Source organism: Lithobates pipiens, unplaced genomic scaffold (assembly GCF_037356315.1).
Source record: "Lithobates pipiens isolate NorthernLeopardFrog02 unplaced genomic scaffold, aLitPip1_a1.2 Scaffold_18, whole genome shotgun sequence".
In the NCBI taxonomy this organism is placed as follows: Eukaryota; Metazoa; Chordata; class Amphibia; order Anura; family Ranidae; genus Lithobates; species Lithobates pipiens.
In genome coordinates, this window is record NW_027507758.1 from 368834225 (window position 1) to 368860551 (window position 26327).

At 43.4% G+C, this 26327-nt stretch overlaps 1 long non-coding RNA gene across 1 annotated transcript; it reads right to left on the reverse strand.

The window, feature by feature from the left end:
* Nucleotides 1-11366: 11366 nt before the first annotated feature.
* Nucleotides 11367-15819, reverse strand: LOC143988233 (uncharacterized). The gene is made up of 2 exons (XR_013276795.1): nucleotides 15034-15819; nucleotides 11367-12214 (listed from the first exon to the last, which is right to left on the reverse strand). It is a non-coding gene; the product is annotated as an uncharacterized LOC143988233 (long non-coding RNA).
* Nucleotides 15820-26327: the final 10508 nt, after the last annotated feature.

Below are 26327 nucleotides of genomic sequence, written 5' to 3' on the forward strand. Positions count from 1 at the left end.
GCACAAAAAAGATATGCAATTGATGTTCAATTAAGATTTATAGGAAGCTGTTAAACAGTTTTTTTACATTAATAATTTTAATTTGAATTGCTCTTCTGAAATTATTATTATTTTTTTTTTTTGTCATGTGACACCAATCAGGGCTGTACAGACACTCCTAGTGTCAACTAGAGAACATACATCAGCAGAATAATATAAGCCCCTCCAAAACATCTTCCCTGCAGACAGGGCCGGACTGGGAATAAAAACCAGTCCTGGAAATAATTTTATACCAGCCCCATAGAATTATTATATCAGCCCAACAATATAGCGTCATTATTTTCTTGTTCATAAAAGGGAAAACCATACATTTCAAAGCACATTTGAAAAGCATATTATAACTGTATATAGATGAGACAGATATGAAATCACATAGGGCTTCATATATATAACAGAAATGTTCAGTTAAAAGTAGTAAAAGTGGAGGAATCATCAAAGTGGACAACAAGGACTCTGGGAATGTGGGGGGGGGGTCTCTAGTGACCAGAGACCACCTTCCACAGAAAGAATACACTAAGGTAAAGGGGGGTAATAAGGGGGAAACCTTTATATCCGTGCCCCTTTACATCAGTGACTTTCCCCCCCCAGACTGGCCTGACGGCGCCGCCACTGACCTCCTCTCAGGTGTACCGTGCAGGGCTCAACCAGTTGGCACCAGTTTGGTGGCTATGGTTTTATCCTATAGTCTTCTCTCCACAGTCCACACACATTTGACTTTTCCCATGATTCCCATCCCAGCGGCGCTCCCATTCTTGACTCCTCTCCAGACACCCTCAGAGACTGCAGACATGATATAAGACAAGAGAAGGTCAGAGGTTGCGGACATGATACAAGAGATGGTTAGAGGCTGCAGGCATAATGCATGAGATGGTCAGAGGCTGTGGGCATGGTACAGGAGATTATTAGAGACTGAGGACATGATACTAAAGATGGTAAGAGAATGTAGACATGATACAGGAGATGGTCAGAGACTGCAGACAAGGTACAAGAGATCAATGCAGCCTCAATGTGCCCATCATTGTCGCCTCACCATGCCAATCAATGTAGCCTCACCATGCCCATCATTACCACCTTACGGTGCCTTTGTCATAGCGCGACTTCACCCTGAGTTCTGTGACACAGTGGGACTCTGCTTTGAGCCACACTGCAGCCACAGTGTAGCTCAAAGCGGCTTCAGGGCAGGCAGCCTACTGGGAAATGTCCTGGTAGGCCAGTCTGGCCCTGCCTGCAGATGCCAAAGAAGAGTAAAATATCATGTGACCACACAACTGAGCTGCAGGAATAAGGTACTTAGAGAATTAAAAAAAAAACAGTGGCATGATGTATTGTACATGATTTATGTGAATGAATTCTTGCAATGAACACGTCTCTGTTTAGTATCACTTTGATGCATATAAATTCCACTGCTGGTGTCCCCAAAAACATTTGAGACGTCAGGGGCTGTATCAAGCCACCAGCCTTCATCTATACTAAAAGATCATTTTTGAGTGGAGTGCCAACAAAATTGTATTGTGATCTTATTTTAAACCTGAGTGGACACTAGGGATGAGCTTCGTGTTCGAGTCGAACGTACGTTCGACTTGAACATTGGCTGTTCGTGCGTTCGGCGAATTCCGAACGTTTTGGCCGTTCGCGTCAAAATTCGAGTGACGCGCGCGCGGACCATAATGCACTGCGTTGGCGCAGTGCATTGCTGCCCGATGATTGGCCAAGCATGCACTGTGACCCCGCATGCTTGGCCAATCGCAGCGCCGGCAGCGAGGAGAGCCATGATTGGCCACAGGCATCCTGCCTGTGGCCAATCATAGCTCAGGCTGTGTAGTGCACGCCCCACACTATATAAGGCCGCCTTTGAGGCGGCTTCGTGTAGTGTGTTACTTAGCATCTGAAGCAGTGGGTGTTCTGTGTACCTTCAACACAGTACACACTAATCGTTTTTGGCTGATTTCCTATCTTGCTGCTGTGTAGTGGTTGTTGTCTGTGCCCTGACTGCAGTATACACCACTATATTCACCTCACCTATATAGCTAGTGATCTAGCTTTAACCACTTAACAACTGCCCATTGCCGATTAACGGCTTCAGGGCGGTTGTTTAACTCTGAGAGGCCGTTAATTAACGGCCTCCCAGAATTCTGCTCTCGCGTGCCCCGAGGTGTGCGCACTCTGTGGACCCGGCGCATCACGGATCACGGTAAACGGCCGCTCATAGCGGCCGTTTACCACGTGATTGCTCTGTCAAATGACGGAGTGATCACTTGGAAACAAACCGGCGTCATGTTATGACGCCGGTTCCTCCCTCCCCTCTCTGTACCGATCGGTACAGCGGAGGGGAAAGAGATCGGTGTCAGCAGCGATGTGGGCTGCATCTGCAGTGCCCACATCGCTGCTCACCGAATTTAACCCCTCAATTCCCTGCCAATACTCTGCAATACCAGTGCATACTCTGCAGTACCCTGCCATTACTCTGCAGTACCCTGCCATTACTCTGCAGTACCCTGCCATTACTCTGCAGTAACCCCCATTACTCTGCAGTACCCCCCAATACTCTGCAGTACCCTGCCATTACTCTGCAGTACCCTGCCATTACTCTGCAGTACCCCCCATTACTCTGCAGTAACCCCGATTACTCTGCAGTACCCCCCAATACTCTGCAGTACCCCCAATACTCTGCAGTACCCTGCCATTACTCTGTAGTACCCCCCAATACTCTGCAGTACCCTGCTATTACTCTGTAGTACCCCGCCAATACTCTGTAATACCCTGCCATAAATTGCCATACCCAGCCATACTCAGAGATACCCAGCCATACTCGGTGATACCCTGAAATACCCAGCCATAGACGCCCCCCACCCCTCACCGCCCTCCGGTGCTTCTACCAACTCGCCAGTACGATCAAAGCCAGAATCTTTTTTTTATTTTTTATTTCAGGCTTCCCAGCCTAGAGGTGAGATGTGGGGTCATATTGACCCCCCAGATTTCACTGTAAAGAGGACCTGTCACCCCATATTCCTATTACAAGGGATGTTTACATTTCTTGTAATAGGAATAAAAGTGATCAAAAATATATTTTTGGGGAAAAAAATGTCAAACTAAAATAAATAAAGTAAAATGAACAATAAAAAAATAAAATAAAAATTAAAGCGCCCATGTCCCCATGTGCTCGCATGTGCCACACATGTGAGGTATCGCCGAGAATGTTAGAGCGAGAGCAATAATTCTAGTCCTAGACCTCCTCTGCAACTCAAAACATGTAACCAGTAAAAAAAAAATTCAAGCGTAGCCTATGGGGATTTTTTAAGTAGCGACGTTTGGCGCCATTCCACGGGCATGTGCAATTTTGAAGAGTGACATGTTTGATATCTATTTACTCAGCATAACTTCATCTTTCACTTTATGCAAACATTGGGCTAACAAGTGGTTAATAATAGAGCTTGCAGTCAGTAGTGTTAGGAGATAGTGCGTGCTGTCTGCGTGCTCTGTACCCAGTACATACCGCTATAATATAGGGCAGGCCCCTACTTTCAAACATCCAACTTACAAACATCTCCTACTTGCAAACGCAAGGAGACAGCAGCAAGTGAGATGAAAAAAGATGGACGACAAAACAAATTATACAGGGCTGATAACCCTTCCCTATGTTTTCCAAAAAGCTTAAAGATAGTTTTTTTGACTGGAGCTACACTTTAAAAATGTACCGGTTGAAAATGACAAACAGATTCAACTTAACACAACAAACCTACACAGTCCCTGTCTTGTTTGCACCGCCTGTATACTGCTGTTCTGAGTATATAGGGCCTGGGGGCCACACGCATTTCCTTTTTTTAATATGGGTACGGGGTTCCCCTTAATATGCGTACAAGACCCAAATAGGCTGGTAATGGGCAGGGAGGGCTACCCATGCCATGTTTCTCAATGATTTTCAACCATATTGCAGGAACCAGATATAACATTAAAACCGCAAGCAGTTTTAAATGGTGTTATTTCCGTTTAATGTCATTTTGTGCAGGGACTGTTCTAAACAAGGGAAACACGTGGCACTTCACAGGCATACTACAGACACCCCCCAGGCACCATATTTAAAGGAATATTTCACTTTTTTTTTTCACTTTAATCGTCATTAAAATCAGTGTTCCCGCCAAAACGGCAGTTTTTAAAACTTTTTTTTGCAGTGACCCATGTCCCCTGAGGCAGGAGGCAGGTCCCCAAACCCTTTTTAGGACACTATCTTGCATATTAGCCGTTAAAATTAGCACTTTCCAATTCGAACGTTCGAGTCCCATAGACTTCAATGGGGTTCTAACGTTCGTACCGAACGCGGGGGTCGTTCGCAAGTTCTGGTGCGAACCGAACTGGGGGGTGTTCGGCTCATCCCTAGTGGACACCGATGCATTTGTGCGAGTACTTGTACTCGCACTGCACAGAGACATCAGCAAAATGTCAACGGTGTGGAAGTATTTAAAATTAACGAGGACAACCCACGGATTGCAAACTGAAAACTTTGTTCGGCAAAATTATCAAGAGGAGGTAAACAAAATCAGTTCTTACAATACCAGTAATCTGATAAAGTATTTGAAATTAAAATTTAAGCATGGAGAATTTACCTCTATTGCTAGCAGTAGCACTTGGCAGCCAACTCTGCAACACACTTTAGCCAGAAGAGAAAAGCTGTCAAGAGATAACCCCAGAGCTGTAAAAAATAACAGAGGCGCTCACCCAATTTATTATTCTGGATGATCAACCTCTTTCAATTGTTGATAACATGGGTTTTCATCGATTTTTTAACGTGTTGGAGCCGAAGTACGACATTCCCAGTCGCTGCTACAAAACAGACGTCATCTTACCACAGATCCACAACGTGGTTAAAAAGCACATTAACATCATGCTGCAGAAGAACATAAAGGCAATTATCTTCACCACTGACATCTGGAGCAGTAGTGAGTCCACTGTCTCTCATCAGCTTAATGGCGCAGTGGATAGATGGCGTATTCTCTCTGCATCAGGTCATGCTCCAGGCTACGAAATTTGAAGGCTCCCACACTGGTCAAGCAATAGCAAACATACTTGAGGAAATGTTTCAGACTTGGGTGATTCCCAGAAGTTCTGTTCATGTTGTGGTCCAGGACAATGCCCAAAACATGATAAAAAGGTATGGAAGATGCTGGACTTCCCAGTATTTCATGTGTGACACATACACTGCAGCTGGCTGTCTCAGAGGGACATTTATCACAGAGCAGAATTAAGGATGCTGTGGGAGTCAGGTGCAGAATAATTGGCCACTTCAAACATTCTAACCTGGCATACTCTCGGCTGTAGGACATCCAGATACAGCTTGGTCAGCCACTAAGACGACTCCAACCAGACATGCCAACTTGTTCAAATGGCACATTTTACATGCTGAAGTCTCTGAAACGGGGCCCTTGAAGTGTATTTGCTGAACATGGGCTCCCTGCCACCATTACTGCAAAACAGTGGAATCTGATGGAGAAGATGATCAAAATCTTGGCTCCCTTGGAAGGGATGACTCGCCAAGTGAGTTATTCAGATGTGTTTGCCTCTGATGTAATTCCTGCAGTCACAATGCTACAGATTGCTACTGGTACTACGTGAAATCCACTTTACTGTATCGCAACTTTACTTGATCCAAGGAAATTGTACTTTTTCTGCTATTAAATTAAATATTAAAAAAAAAGCTTTAAATGTGCTCATAAATAATGATATTAAAAAAATGTAATGTTATTTAACAACATTTTAAAAGCTAACTAGAGTAATTTTATTTGAGTTATTTATTGAGTTTTTAGTGTAATGCTCTGACTATTTTTTTCTTAATGCACAGAAAGAATATATTACATTCATTGATTGTTTCTTTTTTTTTTTTTTTTTTTTTTTATTCTAGGTATAACAATACATTTTTCTGTAATTCAGGCACTTCTAGGGAGGCAAAAGAAATGTTTATACTGGAACGGCAAAACATTTCTAAAGAGGCAATTGTATTTCAGGAGAAGCATGAAGAACTAGTTTCCAAAAGGCCTCACTGTGACCAGCCAGGTACCAGTCTGGACAGTGTCTTTGCAGAATTTTCTGGTGAATGTTCATCTACATCTGAAAGCAGTGCTCTAAAAGCTGCTACTATACAGCTGGAAGCTTACCTGGGAGAGATCACTGCACCTCGTTCAAAGAAACCCCTTCAGTACTGGGCAGTTCATAAAGTGGGCCATTTTAGCCAGAGTTTGAAATCTCAAACATATCTTTCTGCCACATGAGGTAGTGTGGAAAGTAAAAGACTGTTCAGCTTAGCTTCTAACGTCCTTATTGATAGCAGAAACAGGCTAATGTCTGAACATGCAGAGATGCTTGTTTCTAAAAAAAAAAAAACTTGCCACTAACTTTTGAGAAATAATAATTCTAATTGCTAGATTGCCTGTTAATCTAGCCCATACTGTTCCCCATGATTAAACAATGTACTGTTATATTGTTATATTTAACAGTATTTTTTTTACTGTTTTGTACTTTTGGTTGGTTGTGTGATTTAAAATGTGTTATTTATTGTTGTTATCAATATATTTTATTGTTGTAAAATATATTTTTTGTATTTATCAAGCTGTTATGTGAAAAATCTTTGAGCTTTTTACAACTTTGTGACAAGCAAATAAAACCGTTTTATTCTTTTATAACGTCTTGAGTTATAGTTCTTCATAATTATAAAGACAAGATCATTAGTCTGTATTGTGCTTTGAAAACTGTCATATGACATTAAAAAAAGGTATTGGTACTCAGTCTTAAAAAAGTGGTATCGGAACAACCCTACTGACCACCCATGTGTAAAACATTTTAAAGGACCCATAGGATATTTTAGCAAGTGGTGTGTTTCTCATTAGAACAATTTAAAATATACCCTAAATTTTGCTTTGGACATGTTATACATCCTGTATCTTTCTTGAAGTTGCACCCAAAATGTGAGTAGTCTTTTATTAAATAAGAATTGTGTTATTGTTAATGGTATACATTATTTTTACTGTAGTATTATTATTAATATACAGGCTGTATATAGTGTCAACAGTTTGCACAGCACTTTACAATATAATGGGAGACAGTATAGTAATAATACAACCAAATACAAGAGATTTAGGCTGAACCTGCTCCTGAGAGCTTACAAATTAATAGGGAGGGGCAAGTGGAGCAAAATGTAATAACTGAGAGGGAAGAGCTAGTGGGAGAAATAAAAGATTCAGTTGTTAGCTGACAGCAGAATAGGCTTCCCTGAAGAGTTGAGTTTGAAGGCATCCCGTGAAAGTGGACAGAGTAGGAGATAGTCAGACACAGGGGTGGACTGACCATTGGGCCACTCGGGCACTGCCCGAGGGCCCCGAGCCACTAGGGGGCCCCATCAGGGTTGCCAGCCTCAGTAAAACCAGGGACAGTATGTAAAAATCTGTGTTTTTTTTTTTTTTACATCGGTCTCTGAAATGTCCTTTTATCGACATCCTTTTGGTCTAAAAATCCCAAGATTATAGCTGCCTAACGTCTCCAGTACCTTCTCAGCCAATAGAAATATGTCTGTGTATACTGTGTGATTGTATACTGTGTGTGTGTATACTGTGTGGCCCCATAATCTCGGATTGCCCGGGGGCCTCATGAGTTGTCAGTCCACCCCTGGTCAGACAGATTGGGGTAGAGAGTTCCAGAAGATAGGAAAGGCTCTGAAGAAGTCCTGGAGACGAGCATGGGGGGAGACAAGGGAGCTAGAGTGCAGGAGAGTGCAGGAGATATAGGGTGGAATGGAGAGATAAATTTATTTATATATTTATATATATATATATACATATATATATATATATATATATATATATATACACAGTGCCTTTGCGAAAGTATTCGGCCCCCTTGAACTTTTCAACCTTTTGCCACATTTCAGGCTTCAAACAAAGATATTAAAGTTTTATTTTTTGCGAAGAATCACCAACTATTGGATTTTTTTAACTAATAAAAAAAAATGAAAAGTGGGGCGTGTAAAATTATTCGGCCCCCTTGCGTTAATACTTTGTAGAGCCACCTTTTGCTGCGATTACAGCTGCAAGTCGCTTGGGGTATGTCTCTATCAGTTTTACACATCGAGAGACTGAAATTCTTGCCCATTCTTCCTTGCAAAACAGCTCGAGCTCAGTGAGGTTGGATGGAGAGTGTTTGTGAGTTTTCAGCTCATTCCACAGATTCTCGATTGGATTCAGGTCTGGACTTTGACTTGGCCATTCTAACACCTGGATACGTTTATTTGTGAACCATTCCTTTGTAGATTTTGCTGTATGTTTGGGATCATTGTCTTGTTGGAAGATACATTTCCATCCCAGTTTCAGGTCTTTTGCAGACTCCAACAGGTTTTCATCCAGAATGGTCCTGTATTTGGCTGCATCCATCTTCCCCTCAATTTTAACCATCTTCCCTGTCCCTGCTGAAGAAAAGCAGGCCCAAACCATGATGCTGCCACCACCATGTTTGACAGTGGGGATGGTGTGTTGAGGGTGATGAGCTGTGTTGCTTTTACGCCAAACATATCATTTTGCATTGTGGGCAAAAAGTTTGATTTTGGTTTCATCTGACCAGAGCACCTTCTTCCACATGTTTGGTGTGTCTCCCAGGTGGCTTGTGGCAAACTTTAGACAAGACTTTTTATGGATATCTTTGAGAAATGGCTTTCTTCTTGCCACTCTTCCATAAAGGCCAGATTTGTGCAGTGTACGACTGATTGTTGTCCTATGGACAGACTCTCCCACCTACGCTGTAGTTCTCTGCAGTTCATCCAGAGTGATCATGGGCCTCTTGGCTGCATCTCTGATCAGTCTTCTCCTTGTCTGAGCTGAAAGTTTAGAGGGACGGCCAGGTCTTGGTAGATTTGCAGTGGTCTGATACTCCTTCCATTTCAAAAGGATCGCTTGCACAGTGCTCCTTGGGATGTTTAAAGCTTGGGAAATCTTTTTCTATCCAAATCCGGCTTTAAACTTCTCCACAACAGTATTACAGACCTGCCTGGTGTGTTCCTTGGTCTTCATGATGCTCTCTGCGCTTTCAACAGAACCCTGAGACTATCACAGAGCAGGTGCATTTATACAGAGACTTGATTACACACAGGTGGATTCTATTTATCACCATCAGTCATTTAGGACAACATTGGATCATTCAGAGATCCTCGCTGAACTTCTGGAGTGAGTTTACTGCACTGAAAGTAAAGGGGCCGAATAATTTTGCACGCACCACTTTTCAGTTTTTTATTTGCTAAAAAAGTTTAAAATATCCAATAGATTTCGTTCCACTTCACAATTGTGTCCCACTTGTTGGTGATTCTTCACAAAAAATTAAAATTTTATATCTTTATGTTTGAAGCCTGAAATGTGGCAAAAGGTTGAAAAGTTCAAGGGGGCCGAATACTTTCACAAGGCACTGTATATATATATATATATATATATATATATATATATATATATATATATACATCATATAAATATGATATATTTAGATAATATTGGTTATGCTATCAGTATTTTGAATTTCATTTGTTAGGCAATCGGAAGCCAGTGGAGGGATTGGCAGAGAGGAGTGGAGGCAGGACCGTTTTTAAGCCAGGGAAAAAGGGGCAGCTGATTGTTGTGGGGCCCAAAGCAGCTGCCTCATACTTGTCAACTATCCCCGTTTTAAATTCCCTTGTCGTTTTAGTCATGTGTGGTGTCCCAATATCTCAGTTTGAAGTTCTGTTACTAATGCTGCCCATTTCTGCTGACTCACCTGCAGACCCTGTGTTTACATGGAAATAATCTGCATCAATATGCAAATAGCGGCTGCATTAATATGTAAATAGCTGTGGACCAAAGGCATTGATATGTAGCATTCGTATGTATATCATGCCACCCTGAGGTCATATTCACCATCACTTCTGCTGAATGCTGCCCACTAGGGAGATAAAGGGGCATGCTGGAAAGTCTTGCCTACAACTGTGGTCATTAAGCCTAACATCATCCTGTTCTGCAAAGCTAAGCAAATTGGAGGTGGAACCCTTTTTCAAAATAACATGGTGCCACAGCACCCTGAATTTTTGTGCATGTGAAAACGTAAATTTCAGCAGATGCGTGAGGGTAACATTAACAACTAATGACATTTCTGTGTATCCGCTAAAGGGCAGCATGTTTCTGTAGTGTCAGGAAAGTGATACTGCATGCGTTCCCGACACAAATGTGAACGCAGGCTAAATGTCTCAGTTACATTGGTGGTCAGTGTAAATCTTCTCATTACATTGAGGCTTGGTGTACAATCCTTTCATTCACACTAGTGGCCAGTGTAATGGCCCCCCTTACATTGGTGGTCAGTGTAAATCCCTTCTTACATTAGTGGTTACTGTGAATGCTCCTATTACATTGTTGGTCAGTGTAAATCCCCATTACATTAATGGTCAGTGTAAATCTCCATTACATTGGTGGCCATTGTAGAAATCCCCCTTTATAGGTTGTTGATGTCAATTCCCCCATTACATTGGCAAGTGCAAATTCTTAATTACATTGGTGATAAGTGTACATTTCCCTTTACATTGGTTGTAAATGCAGAATTTCCCTTACACTGGTGGTCAGTGTAAATGCCATCTAACATTGGATTTCATTAGAGGTGGTGTGCAGGCAGTGAAGTGATAATGTGCTATAACCTTTAACAACCAATCAGTGAGCAGTAAGGATGTGCACTATCCTCTTCCAACCATCATTGAGTGGTAGGGATATGCAGTAACTGCTAGAAACCAATCAGTGAGCAGTAATAATGTGCAGTAAGCTGTAGCAACCAATTAGTGAGTGGTAAGGATGTCTAGTAATCTCTAGCAACCAATTATTGAGTAGTATTGATGTACAGTAACCTCTAGCAACCAATCAACAAGCATAAGTCATGTGCTGTAACCTCTAGCAAATAATCAGTGAGCCATAATGTGTGCTGTGACCTCTTGCGGCCAGTCAGTGAGCGATAATGATGCATTGTAAACTTTGGCAACCAAACGCAATCGCTGCCTGATCTGATTTAGTAAACCGATTTCAAGTCTAGCTGCTATTTATTGTATGTTTCAGGGCAGGTGGAGAGCGAAATTGCATAGGGGAGGGTGCCCAAGAAAATGTTTGCCCAGGGTCCAATCAAAATTAAAGATGGCCCTGGGTAGCGGACACTGAGCAGTTAGTTAAGTGGATGAGTTTGGCAGCTACATTCCTGATAGACTGAAAGGGGGCAGCGTTTAAAGAGGTAGGCCTATGAGGAGGTGTTTTGCTATCATCTAATAAGGTTCTTGCAGTAAACCAAGGAAGCTTAGATTTCTGTAGTGTATCAATGCTTTACTAAACAGAAAAGCTGCACATATAACTGTAGGATACACAATGCAATGCAATTCATAGGTTACAAAATATGCCTAAACCATGCACAAGCCAAGTATCCTTTCTAGCAAAATATAAGCATGTACAATATGTACGCATTAAGTAAACTAAACAGTTACGCAACTTAGGGATCAAGATGAGATGTCCTTCAAAGTCCAAACTCAAAACTTCTCTAAAACTCTCCAGCTTCTGCCAGCCATGTCTTGCTCTTTCTCTTCCAAAACACAACTCTCTTGTTTCCACCACACGCCTCCTGCAAAAGACCCCCAAGCCCCTCCCACCAACTTCCTGTATACACCAAGTTCTTATCCTCTGTTCATCTCCAAAAACCTATCCAACTGGTTTATTTACATATCAATGGAGAGAGCCTTAGCTTGTAACAACATATGGACTAATATTTCTAACTCCATAATATGGCTAGCAAGTCACTAATAGCCATGGCAATACATATCGCATCTTGACTTTATAGCATAATATAGGAAACTCCAACATCTTGTAAAGCCTTTTGTTCAGGAAAAGGCAAAATAAACCCCCTATATATTTAAATGGGAGGAAAAAATGCAATTTCTACTCCTGTATCTTCTGGGCGGTCAAACTAAGTCCCTGGAAGGCTGCAACATTACTTTTGAGCAGGTTTAATAATGTCCTTGCCAGTCTGTGGAATAAAAGTTCCAGATGATGTAAATCCTTTGTTGTCCTCCTTGTCCTTGTCATAAGGAAATGCTCAGATGAAAGTCAGGAAATCCTCAGGTTCTCATCCGATCTTCTGACCTGCTGATGCTCAGTGCCTTAAAAGAGTAAGAGACAAAGCATATTATATGTTCCTTCCACCTGTGCCAAAAACATAGCTGACTGCTTACATTTCTCTACCTGCTAATTTTTTAACTGCAAAACTATTGTAGGGTGCCCACTGTTGCCTTGAAACACTATCAAAGAAAGGCATTGAATTCCAAAGGAATGAATAAACTTGCATGCCTCACCGTGCTGTCCTGGAAACACATGCCTGGTGTTGTCCAGTCTTTACAGCATGGTACATTTTAGCAACATGTCCCATTTTATGGCAACAGAAACACTTAATGTGACTGAATCTACCATTCTCAACCACTTGTTTCCACTTCTTAAAGAGGGATTCCACCTAAAAAAAAATATTAAAAGCCAGCAGCTATAAATACTACAGCTGCTGACTTTTAATAAATGGACACTCACCTGTCCCGGGTTCCAGCGATGCCGCCAGCCGAGGCTGATCGATCGCTCGGCTCTCGGCTGCTGCCGTCACCATTCTAAGTGAGGGAATCAGGAAGTGAAGCGAATCGGCTTCACTTCCCGGTTCCCTACTGCGCATGCGCGAGTCGCGCAGCGCAATAGGAATTGTCCGCGCTGTCACTGGGACTCGCGTGTGTCCCAGCAGACAGCGCGGCAGGACAGGAAATGACATAGACTCCCACGGGAGTCTATGCCCGGAAGTGGGTGTAAATACCTGTCTTTGACAGGTATCTCCACCCTTCTCCCCCCTGTCTCCTGGAAACCATAGGCCTTGCTTTACTTTCATCTGGCTCAACTCGGCCATCTCTATTTGAGATCGAATTTCCAGTTTCGCGCTTATGGGAAGCACCAGTGGCACACGTCCTACTTTTGCTTACAGGCTTAAGGCCTTTGTTAGGGCATCATTAGACTTGTTTATGAGGGTGGTACACCATTCATTAAAATCTTCAGCTCTGCCTACAAGGGTTTAAACACACTTTGAAGCCACTGCAGGTTTAACTTTGATTACCCTAGTTTATAAATCTTTTGCCTTGCTTGCAGTTTCCTCCAAACACTTGAATGTCACTGCAAGCTGCTCCTTTCGTAAATCTGTTTATAATTCTGCCTTTTCCCACTTTTCAGATTCAATATATTGAGCATGCAGGAAGTGCAAACCAAACACAACTGCCCATATCTCTCCCTTACTGAACCCAAAACTTTTGAGACTAAAATCTGAGGAAAGATCAGAGACCCCTTCTCCCCAAGCTCTTTTCAAAGGAGAAGCATATCTAGCCAGCTCCTTTACAATAGACACCCACTGACTATCTCTGGACCATGTAGGAAGGGTACACGCCTTATCCTCAAGGACACCAAAAACATTTGCAGCCTTATTCACAAGCCCCCCAGTGTTTTGCTTTCCGTCTATCTATTAAGGTTCTTGCGGTAAAAGCAAGGAAGCTTAGACTTTTGTAGTGTACCAATGCTTAGCTGCACATACAACTGTAGGATACACAATACAACACAATTCATATCCTTTCTAGCAAAAATTAAGCATGTACAATATGTATGCATTAAGTAAACTAAACAGTTACTCAACTTAGAGACCAAGATGTAATGTCCTTCAAAGTCCAAACTCAAAACGTCTCCAAAACTCTCCAGCTTCGGGCAGCCTCATCTTGTTCTTTCATTTCCAAAACACAACTCCCTTGCTTCCACCACATGCTTTCTTCAAAAGACCCCCAGGCCCCTCCCACCAACTTCCTGTCCTCTGCTCATCTCCAAAAACCTATCCAACTGGTTTAATTACATTTCAATAGAGAGCCTTAGCTTGTAACAATATATGGGCTAATATATCTAACTCCATATTATGGCTATCAAGTCACTACTAAACTTATGGCAACACAGGAGGGAGTTGCAATAGTCAAGGCGAGAGATAAAGTGTGAATTAATGATTTAGTGGTTTCATCAGTTTAAATTGGGCATATTTTGGAGATGTTACAGAGGTGGAGTCTACAATATTTGGATAGTGATGTGATTTGGGGCTGAAAGGGCAGGTCAGCATGCAGGATTACACCTAGCAACCTGGTATGAGGGGAGGGACCAACAGTTGTATTATTGGTCTTGATGGAGTCAAGGGAGGGGCCACAGGCGGAGAGATATTATGAGTTTAGTTCTATAAATATTGAGTTTGAGGTTGTGGTGTGACATCCATACTGATATGTCAGTTAATAAATTAGTAATGCAGAGGAGACTGAAAGGGGTGAGGTGGGGAGTAGAAAGATAGATTTTGATGTAATTAGCATAGATGTGGTATTCAAAGTGGTATGAGTTTATCAAGTGGCCAAGGGAGGAGACGTAGATGGAGAAGAATGGGTCTGAGGACGAAACCTTTGGGGACTGCTTTTGAAAGAAAAGGCGAAGAAAAGGAGACAGAGTTGTAAGCAATACTGACGAAAACTGTGGTAGGTATGAGGATAATCAGAAAAGAGGAGAGTCTTGGAGGCCAATGGAGTGGACTTTTTTTGAAGAGGAGCAAGTGGTCAACGGTAACAAAGGCAGCAGAAAGATATAATAGTATGAGTATGGCATAGTGGCCATTGTTTTTAGGAGGAAGGGCTAATAGTTGTAATCTTTACTCAGAATAAGTTTTTTGTTAAACTGCAAAACACAAATTATAAAAATATGCATTAGCATTTAACATTACATCACAAATGCAAATAGTAACATGCATGCTACAATACTGTTAAGGCACTAGCTAGCAGAAATGTGGCCTAGCTGGGTAAACTCCCACCAACACACATATACAATGTAGTTGCATTAGTAGAACATATACTAACTAATTGAAAACTGATGACTGCTTACTTACAGACTTATGCTTCCAGGGCCTGTATTAAGAAATAGTGGAGGTTTTTAGTATGCTTCCTTCACTGTAGAAAGATTATCTAATATGACTGCTGGGCAGGAAGTGGGCGGAATATACTGCAGTTCCTGTTAGTAATGGATGCCAATTTAAAGCAACAGTACGATCAGTAAATATATACCTTATAATGATCAGAACAGTGCGGGTTAATTTGCAAGAGGTGATGAGTGCAGTAGCAGGGAGAGGCTAGGAGTGAGGGCAGGCCCGGACTGGCCATAGGGCACACCGGGCATTTGCCCGGTGGGCCGCGGACCGCCAGGCCGCATGTCCCTGCGAAGCTGATCCTGCAACAAGCTCCGCGGCCGGCTCCGCGGCCGACTCCGCGGAGACGGCCGCATTTATTTCTGCAGGAGTCAAGGGCTGCGGGCTGGGCTGGGCTGCGGGCTGGGCTGCTCCTTGTGCCAGCGCCGCTAACCACAGCCACCTCCGCAGCCATCCGGCCAGCCTTTCACCTTAGCAGGAAATGAAGAAGAAGAGGTCATGTGACCGAAGGGGGAGGAGTTGGAGGACACCTTATCTGCCTAGTGTCGTAAAAGGACCTGCAACTGCTAGAAAGGTAAGTGAAACTATTGCCTGCCTCATATGTATATTTTTTTTATGCATCTTTGCTGATAATGTGTTTTTTTTTTTTTTTCATGCCTGCCAACGTGTTTTTTTTTTTTTTTTTATTATGCCTGTGCCAATGTGTTTTTTTTTTCATGCCTGCCAATGTTTTTTTTTTTTTTTTTATCATGCCTGCCAATGTGTTTTTTGTATCTTGGCTCATAGTATTAATTTTTTTTTTTTTTCATGCCTGCCAATGCTTTAGGCTGGGTTCACACTGCAGGGATGCAGGAACGCCGCGAATCCGCGGCGGGTTCCCGCATCGCATGCCTCCCGGTGGCAGTTCACACTGCCCTACGCGAACTGCTGGGAGTGTCAGTAAAAGGTTAATGACACCCCCAGATCAGTTCGCATATCGCAGTGCGATCTGCAAACTCGGACAGGAATCGGATCGCATGGTGTGAACACCCATGCGATCCGATTCTGCTGCGGACCAAAAAAAGGGTCCCGTGCGAGTTTGGGGCGGGTGCGATGCGAATTCAGCCATACTCTCTGTATGGCTGAACTCGCATCGCAGAGAGATCGGATGTGATTTGCACTGCAGTGCGGTGCGAATCACATCCGGGTCTCGTAGCCGCAGCAGTGCGAACCCAGCCTAAAACTGATCTTAATAAAAAATAAAAGTGGTCAGTCTCTCTTAGAGATCCCTTTCACACTGGTCATCTCCTGTATTAGATCCGCAGTCTCTGGTCATCTCCTGTAATAGATCCGCAGTCTCTGGTCATCTCTTGTATTAGATCCGCAGTATCTGGTCATCTCCTGTATTAGATCCGCAGTCTCTGGTCATCTCCTGTAATAGATCCGCAGTCTCTGGTCATCTCTTGTATTAGATCCGCAGTCTCTGGTCATCTCCTGTATTAGATCTGTAGTCTCTGGTCATCTCCTGTATTAAATCCGCAGTCTCTGGTCATCTCTTGTATTAGATCCGCAGTATCTGGTCATCTCCTGTAATAGATCCGCAGTCTCTGGTCATCTCTTGCATTAGATCCGCAGTCTCTGGTCATCTCCTATAATAGATCTGCAGTCTCTGGTCATCTCCTGTATTAAATCCGCAGTCTCTGGTCATCTCCTGTATTAGATCCGCAGTCTCTGGTCATCTCCTGTATTAGATCTGCAGTCTCTGGTCATCTCCTGTATTAGATCCGCAGTCTCTGGTCATCTCCTGTATTAGATCCGCAGTCTCTGGTCATCTCCTGTATTAGATCCGCAGTCTCTGGTCATCTCCTGTATTAGATCCGCAGTCTCTGGTCATCTCTTGTATTAGATTTGCAGTCTCTGGTCATCTCCTGTATTAAATCCGCAGTCTTTGGTCATCTCCTGTATTAGATCCGCAGTCTCTGGTCATCTCCTGTATTAGATCTGCAGTCTCTGGTCATCTCCTGTATTAGATCCGCAGTCTCTGGTCATCTCCTGTATTAGATCCGCAGTCTCTGGTCATCTCCTGTATTAGATCCGCAGTCTCTGGTCATCTCTTGTATTAGATTTGCAGTCTCTGGTCATCTCCTGTATTAAATCCGCAGTCTCTGGTCATCTCCTGTATTAGATCCGCAGTCTCTGGTCATCTCCTGTATTAGATCCGCAGTCTCTGGTCATCTCTTGTATTAGATCCGCAGTCTCTGGTCATCTCCTGTATTAGATCCGCAGTCTCTGGTCATCTCCTGTAATAGATCCGCAGTCTCTGGTCATCTCCTGTATTAGATCCGCAGTCTCTGGTCATCTCCTGTAATAGATCCGCAGTCTCTGGTCATCTCCTGTATTAAATCCGCAGTCTCTGGTCATCTCCTGTATTAAATCGGCAGTCTTTGGTCATCTCTTGTATTAGATCCGCAGTCTCTGGTCATCTCCTGTATTAGATCCGCAGTCTCTGGTCATCTCCTGTAATAGATCCGCAGTCTCTGGTCATCTCTTCTATTAGATCCACAGTCTCTGGTCATCTCCTGTATTAGATCTGTAGTCTCTGGTCATCTCCTGTATTAGATCCGCAGTCTCTGGTCATCTCCTGTATTAGATCCGCAGTCTCTGGTCATCTCCTGTATTAGATCCGCAGTCTCTGGTCATCTCCTGTATTAGATCCGCAGTCTCTGGTCATCTCCTGTATTAGATCCGTAGTCTCTGGTCATCTCCTGTATTAGATCCGTAGTCTCTGGTCATCTCCTGTATTAGATTCAAAGTCTCTGGTCATCTTCTGTATTAAATCCACAGTCTCTGGTCATCTCCTGTAATAGATCCGCAGTCGCTGGTCATCTCCTGTATTAAATCTGCAGTCTCTGGTCATCTCCTGTATTAGATCCGCAGTCTCTGGTCATCTCCTGTATTAGATCCGCAGACTCTGGTCATCTCCTGTATTAGATCCGTAGTCTCTGGTCATCTCCTGTAATAGATCCGCAGTCTGTGGTCATCTCTTGTATTAGATTCGCAGTCTCTGGTCATCTCCTGTATTAAATCCGCAGTCTCTGGTCATCTCCTGTATTAAATCCGCAGTCTCTGGTCATCTCCTGTATTAGATCCGTAGTCTCTGGTCATCTCCTGTATTAGATCCGTAGTCTCTGGTCATCTCCTGTATTAGATCTGTAGTCTCTGGTCATCTCCTGTATTAGATCCAAAGTCTCTGGTCATCTCCTGTATTAAATCCACAGTCTCTGGTCATCTTCTGTAATAGATCCGCAGTCGCTGGTCATCTCCTGTATTAAATCCGCAGTCTCTGGTCATCTCCTGTATTAGATCCGCAGTCTCTGGTCATCTCCTGTATTAGATCCGCAGTCTCTGGTCATCTCCTGTATTAGATCCGCAGTCTCTGGTCATCTCCTGTATTAGATCCGCAGTCTCTGGTCATCTCCTGTAATAGATCCGCAGTCTGTGGTCATCTCTTGTATTAGATTCGCAAGTCTCTGGTCATCTCCTGTATTAGATCCGCAGTCTCTGGTCATCTCCTGTATTAGATCCGCAGTCTCTGGTCATCTCCTGTATTAGATCCGCAGTCTCTGGTCATCTCCTGTATTAGATCCGCAGTCTCTGGTCATCTCCTGTATTAGATCCGCAGTCTCTGGTCATCCCCTTTATTAGATCCGTAGTCTCTGGTCATCTCCTGTATTAGATCCAAAGTCTCTGATCATCTTCTGTATTAAATCCACAGTCTCTGGTCATCTCCTGTAATAGATCCGCAGTCGCTGGTCATCTCCTGTATTAAATCCGCAGTCTCTGGTCATCTCCTGTATTAGATCCGCAGTCTCTGGTCATCTCCTGTATTAGATCCGCAGTCTCTGGTCATCTCCTGTATTAGATCCGCAGTCTCTGGTCATCTCCTGTAATAGATCCGCAGTCTGTGGTCATCTCTTGTATTAGATTTGCAGTCTCTGGTCATCTCCTGTATTAAATCCGCAGTCTCTGGTCATCTCCTGTATTAGATCCGTAGTCTCTGGTCATCTCCTGTATTAGATCCGTAGTCTCTGATCATCTCCTGTATTAGATCCGTAGTCTCTGGTCATCTCCTGTATTAGATCCAAAGTCTCTGGTCATCTCCTGTATTAAATCCACAGTCTCTGGTCATCTCCTGTAATAGATCCGCAGTCTCTGGTCATCTCCTGTATTAAATCCGCAGTCTCTGGTCATCTCCTGTATTAGATCCGTAGTCTCTGGTCATCTCCTGTATTAGATCTGTAGTCTCTGGTCATCTCCTGTATTAGATCCGTAGTCTTTGGTCATCTCCTGTATTAGATCCAAAGTCTCTGGTCATCTCCTGTATTAAATCTGCAGTCTCTGGTCATCTCCTGTAATAGATCCGCAGTCCCTGGTCATCTCCTGTATTAAATCCGCAGTCTCTGGTCATCTCCTGTATTAGATCCGCAGTCCCTGGTCATCTCCTGTATTAAATCCGCAGTCTCTGGTCATCTCCTGTATTAGATCCGCAGTCCCTGGTCATCTCCTGTATTAAATCCGCAGTCTCTGGTCATCTCCTGTATTAGATCCGCAGTCTCTGGTCATCTCCTGTATTAGATCCGCAGTCTCTGGTCATCTCCTGTATTAGATCCGCAGTCTCTGGTCATCTCCTGTAATAGATCCGCAGTCTGTGGTCATCTCCTGTATTAGATCCAAAGTCTCTGGTCATCTCCTGTATTAAATCTGCAGTCTCTGGTCATCTCCTGTAATAGATCTGCAGTCTCTGGTCATCTCCTGTATTAAATCCGCAGTCTCTGGTCATCTCCTGTATTAGATCCGCAGTCTCTGGTCATCTCCTGTATTAGATCCGCAGTCTGTGGTCATCTCCTGTAATAGATCTGCAGTCTCTGGTCATCTCTTGTATATGATGACTGTGAAGGGGGAGGAGCCAAAGCAGACACCTGCTGCTGAGTCCTGGCAGAACACCGGATAACAGAAAACGTGAGTTCCGCGCCGTGCTCTGCGCTCACCCCCTTATAACCTGGATAGGAGGAGCGATGGGGGCGGCTGCATATAGAACAATCATTCTCTCCATCTTCCTCCTGCAGTATCAGAATGCCTGTGAGAGGTAGAGGAGAAGCAGGAGACTGCAGGAGGAAGATGAAGAGAATGATTGTTCTATATGCAGCCGCCCCCACCCCTCCTCCTTTCTTGCTTATTACTGCTGCCCCCCCGTGCTCTCTACACCACCCATACTCTTTGCCTTCTCGTGCTCTCTGCCACCCCCCCACCCCAGTGCAATCCACCTCAACCATGCCCGCTGCATCCCCCAGTGCGATCGACCTCCCCCATGCCCTCTGCCACACCCCCCCAGTGCAATCCACCTCACCCATGCCCTCTGCCACCCCCTCCAGTGCGCTCCACAACCCCCATGCCCTCTGCCACCACCCCAGTGCGCTCCACCTCCACCATGCTCTCTGCCACCCCCCCCAGTGCAATCCACCTCACACATGCCCTCTGCCACCCCCCCGTGCAATCCACCTCACCCATGCTCTCTGCCACCCCCCCAGTGTGCTCCACCTCCCCATGCCCTCTGCCACCCACCCAGTGCAATCCACCTCCCCCATGCTCTCTGCCACCCCCCCCCCCTGTGCAATCCACCTCAACCATGCCCTCGGCCACCCCCCCAGTGCAATCCACCTCCCCATGCCCTCTGCCAACCCCCCAGTGCGCTCCACCTCCCCATGCTCTCCACCACCCCCTCCCTATGTTCTCCACCACCCTCCCTGTCGTCTCCACATACCCAATGCTCTCTGCCACCCTCCCTGTGCTCGCCACAACCCCCCATGCTCTCCACCACCCTCCCTGTGCCCTCCATCTCCCCCTATGCTCTTTGCTGCCTCCCTGCGCTCTCCACCTCCCCCCATGCTCTCCAACGCACTCCCTGCACTCTCCACCTCCCCCCATGCTCTCCACCGCCCCCCCTGTGCTCTCCACCACCCTTGCTGTGCTCTCCACCTCCCCCCATCCTCTCTGCTGCCCCCTGTCCTCTCCACCTCCCCCCATGCTCTCCGCTGCCCCTTGCGCTCTTCTCTTCCTCCCTGTGCTCTTGCCCCACCCCATGTTCTCAAGATTCTTCCCTGTGCTCTCCATACCCCCATGCTCTTTCCTGGTCCCACCTCACCCCCCCCACACCTTTGCTGGGTTCCCCCCTCCCCTCTCTCAGGGGATTTGTCAGAGTGGAGAGTGGGGAAGGGGCCGGTTACCATGTCATGGGCTGCTCAATCCAAAATGCCCGGGCCTATTTTTTGTCCCAGTCCGGGCCTGAGTGAGGGTGATATATGTAAGCTTTGAGGTGGAGAAGAAGGGTAAAGTAGAGGGAGTAAGAATCAGACTTGTAAGAGATACTTGGAAGAGATGCTTTACAAAATGTTGGTTTGCTTGCAGACTGTCCAGAGTTAAACATAGTTGTTTCTTGTTGTATCTTCAAGCAGCATTTACCACACAGTGTCAGTACATGGCATGGAGATGGTAAACATGACGTTTCAAACAGCATTTATCATAATAATTGCACAGTGTCAGTACATGGCATGGGGATGATTAAGCATAGATTTTAAAGCAGCATTTACCATAATGATTGCACCATATTAGTACACAGCATGGAGGTGGTTAAACAAAGATTTTCAAGCAGCATTTACCTATGAAGGAGCTAAGACGGCATGATGATAGAGTGACAACTTCTCAACTGCTTAATACTGGTGCAAAAGATACTTAGGCAAAAATATCCTAACTGTGACTTTATATATTATTTATTAAAGTGATACTAAAGGTACTTTTTTCTTTCTAAACATAACAAACATTCCATATACTTATCTGCTCTGCTAAATGGCTTTGTAAAGAGCAGCTGCCTCTTCTTGGGTCCCCTGCCAACACTCCTGTCTTCTCCCCCCTGCTAAGTGCCCCCATAGCATGCTGCTCGCACGGGGCACTCGTGTGTTATATAACAGATCAGGCTGTCCAGCAAAAGTAGTAGTTAGAGAGTTGAACCAAACCATTTAACGCTGGGTACATATGTTTTACTTTAACCCAAAAGGAAAAAAAAAAATCACTGTTGCTGTAACTGCTTAAAAAAGTGTTTCTGAAGGCAGAGATTTTTTTTTTTATTTACCTTAATGCATTTTCTGCATTAAGGTAAAAAAACCTCCTGTGTTCAGCCCGATCTCGATCCAGCACTGTGACTGAGAGCAACGGCTCTCTGCTCTCTCTTCCCTTACTGGCCATAGAGGTCAATCACAGCCAGTGAGGAGAGAGTGGGAGCAACGCTGTGTGTGGCAATTGACACACAAAGCACAGCTCAGGATTGAGCCCTCACGAGTGCCCCCATAGCAAGCGGCTTGCTATGGGGGCCACACAGCAGGAAGGAGGAGCTAGGGGCATCCTAAAAGGAACTCCTTTTGGAACTCATGACTGTTTCTCGGGTACTTCTTGTGTGATGTCACGATTAACAGATCACTAAGGATTTAATGCATTTGGTGGACTTTCACTTTTGACAGTTTTTTCCAGGACTTTATTATTTATTTATTTATTGCTTTAATCATTAATTCATTTCATTTTTGGATTATGTTATTTCACTCTATGTTTTGATTTATTATTTAATTATCTCACTAGTTTCATCGGTATTCTGAGATAATTTATGTGAAGTTTTTTCAGCGCAGCTAATAAGTTTTGGAATCCTAAAAGAAGGAGATCAGGGATGCACACAGCAAGTATGACATGTTTGTTATTTAAAAAAATGTAGGTTTACAATCACTTTAATCTGCTAGTACAATACCCCGTCCCCAGACGGACAATGCTGCATCCAGTGGAGAGGAGCCATCCTATATAGAAAGTGTGTTTTTGGCCAGATTACCAGGTGAAAGTAAAGGGAAAAAAACCTTAAAGAAATAATACAGCCCGCACATTTAAGAATTGATTGGTTGCAATGTATTACATTTTGTTTTAGAATTTAATACCACTTTAATTCATAACAATCACAAGGGGCTGACAATGACAGTTTGACAGATCCTCTTTAGTGATCTGACAGTGGTGAACCTGGAAGTTCTCAGAACAACACTATGGGATTACAACAGTGGAAGAATCTGTGAACATATGTTCACCAATCATCCACCCCTCAGAGCTGGAATAGCCCCAGCTTCCTTGTTGTTAGCCTTGAGAATTACTCAGACTTGGAATTGTGTGTAAAAATGGTTACCATTAGATACACTTTGGGGTGGATTTACTAAAGGCAAATAGACTGTGTAAAATAAAAAAAATAAAAAAATACATTTGTACTTGCACATGATTGGATGATGTAAGTCAGTAGAGATTCCCCTTACTAAGCTCTGGAGCAAATGCCCTTCCAAAGTTCAAATGCACTTGTAAGGTTCACAGTCTATTTGTCTTCTGTAAATCAACCCTATTGGGTTAATCTTTTTTACATAGTATTTCAAGGTGGAGTAATGCTCAGGGTTAACACTAAGGACCTTAATACTTTTGCTATAAAGTCTCCAAAGATCAATAGTATCAGTAGTTATGAAGAAACCTAATAAAGCAGTAGATACCATAATACAGCAGTTAATATTTACCCAGAAAAGTAAATGATAAGCAAAATGTACTTAGTTCTGAACTTTTCTTAGTACGTGGTTTGTGTAATAACAGTCACAAATGAATAATAAAAAGATAGAATAGAAAATATTTTTAAAAGGTCATAAACGTGCGAAAGAATACATTCAAAGACAGCTAATGTCTTGCTAGTTCAAACTAATAAAATCTTTAATGTGCTTGCATACAGACTAGGAGTATCTATATAAAGTCATTACTCCTATTCTACATACTTGTTCCAGGTCAGTGACTGAGAAAGAACTAAAGCCATTTAATCAGCATGACAGCAGGGTACTAATATTTGTAAAATGAAAGGGAATCTTCTGCTTTTATTGTCATCACTAGCACTCAATAGAAAGGACATTAATATTATCTTTTTACGAAAAAGTCGTGCATCAAAATGAAAGTTTTGGCACCTACATACAACACAAAAGCAGCAGATACACACATCAGACAGTAACCCGAGTCTTCGCCCTACGTGTTTTTTATGTGACCCCCGACAGTTGGAAGAAGAAATGTTGAGTAATGTTGATGTAGTGGCTCTTCTCAGTGGGTTTTTCTTTTAATTAATACATTTTAATAAAAATGTTTTCTATACATCAGAGATGCCCCTCTTTGCATGCTTCATGTCTAGGAATAACCAAAACTGAGTTAGCCTTTTCCTGAAATTTTGGTGAAAAGTGGGGGGATTTTATAGGGTGAAGAGTTTTAAATGGGCACTGATGGTTACGGAAGATGCTTTCAACTATTCTGGACATGATCTTGTACTAAAAACAAAACAAACAAAAAAACTCATTGCCCTCAATATTTTACGTTTACACAAAAAAAACCCACAGGCAATGACATTTTGTTTTTTTTAAATGGCAGTGCATGAAAAGCATGCAATCGAAAACTAAATATATACAACAAGCAACTAGTACAAGAAAAAGGAAAAATTAACAAAAAAAAAATGCTAAATGAAATAAACAATACTATCCTAAATACACCTTCCAAAAACACTAACATCCCTAAACTAAACATAAAAATAAAGCCATTTCCACCTTAGGAGCTCAATCAGCAAAATTGAGAATATCAGGTCCAGCAAAACTGTGGGGGTGCTGTTTTTTTTTAAATGTAGCACTCTCTAGCGTGCAAGAAGTGAAGCACAAGCAAATTTATTTTACTCATGGCAAGTGTAAGTCTGGAATGTGGGTCAGGGTTTATTGCGGGTCAGGCTGGATGACTCATACGGCAGGTCTCTGGTGCCTCCCCCTGGTTAGAAATTTCGAAGTGCGCAGAGGCCAGGAGGGTTGATCTGCATACTTAGGGGAAATTGGCCAATCGTCCGGCAGCGGGCCTGGCAGTGTGGTTGAGTCAGAACTTAAATATGGATGGGCCATTCCGGGGGGGGGGGGGATTTGGAAGGAGGAGTGCTGAGGAGATCGTCGGTGGCCTAGGAGGGATCTTCTAGGTCTAGGTGAGACCCCCAGCTCCAGGCTGGGCTTGGGGTGACTAGGGGAGATTCATTCAGCAGTTTGACATGAAATCTTGACTAAAAAGCAGTGGGAGCAAGAAGGACAGTGTGAGTACATTAGCACACTTAGGCACATTCAAGGGGAAAGACTGCCATATGTAGCAAGCTTGCTAAAAGGACAGCGCTGTGCTTAACCCTTTTATTACCTTGCCCTGAGATATCTTCAGAGCAGCCAGGAAGGCTGGTAGTGCCTGCAAGCAGTGTAGCTGGGAGAGGATAACACTCCTCCTGTATGCAGTTGGCCTCATCTTTTTGTGTGATTTCCAAGAGGGGCTGAGAGCTTCTAGTCTGTAATGGACATTTGCCACTAAATCCACTAAGGACTGTATGTATATACAGGAAGGAAAGCACTCCAGGACCTTTTGTACAGAAGAAGGAAGTTGTCCCCTGTTGTTATTCTTCTTCTAACCTATTTGGACATTAGATTATTTTTTCTTATATAAAGCTTGTATTCTTTCCATACTGTGTGCATCTGAAAAAAAAGAATGCAACGGTTTGAAAATCTCATAAACCCATATTTTATTCACAATAGAAAATCTAAAACATTTCAAATGTTTAAACTGAGAAAATATACTATGTTAGGGGGAAAAAAGGTAATTGTTAAACTGATAGCAGCAACATGTCTCAAAAAAGTTGGAACAGGGAAACAAAAAACTAGCAATGTAAGTGGTACTAACAAGGAAGAGGTAGAAGAACAGTTTGCAACTAATTAGGTTAATTGGCAACAGGTCAGTAACATCACTGGATATAAAAAGGGCATCTTAGAGAGTCAGGGAGTCTCAGAAGTAAAGATGGGCAGAGGTACACCAATCTGTAAACGGGGCGTATAAAAATTGTCAAATTATTTCAGAATTATGTTCCTCAATGTAAAAATTGTAAAGACTGATCTTCATTACATAACATCAAAAGAATCTGGAGAAATCTTTGTTTGCAAGTGGCAAGGCCAAAATGCAATATTGGATGCCCATGATCTTCGGGCCCTCAAACAGCACTGCATTAAAATTAGCCATGACTCTGTGATGAACATAACTGCATGGGCTCAGGAATTCTTCCAAAACTCACTGTCTGAGAACACAGTTTGCCGTGTCATCCAAATGAAGCAATATGG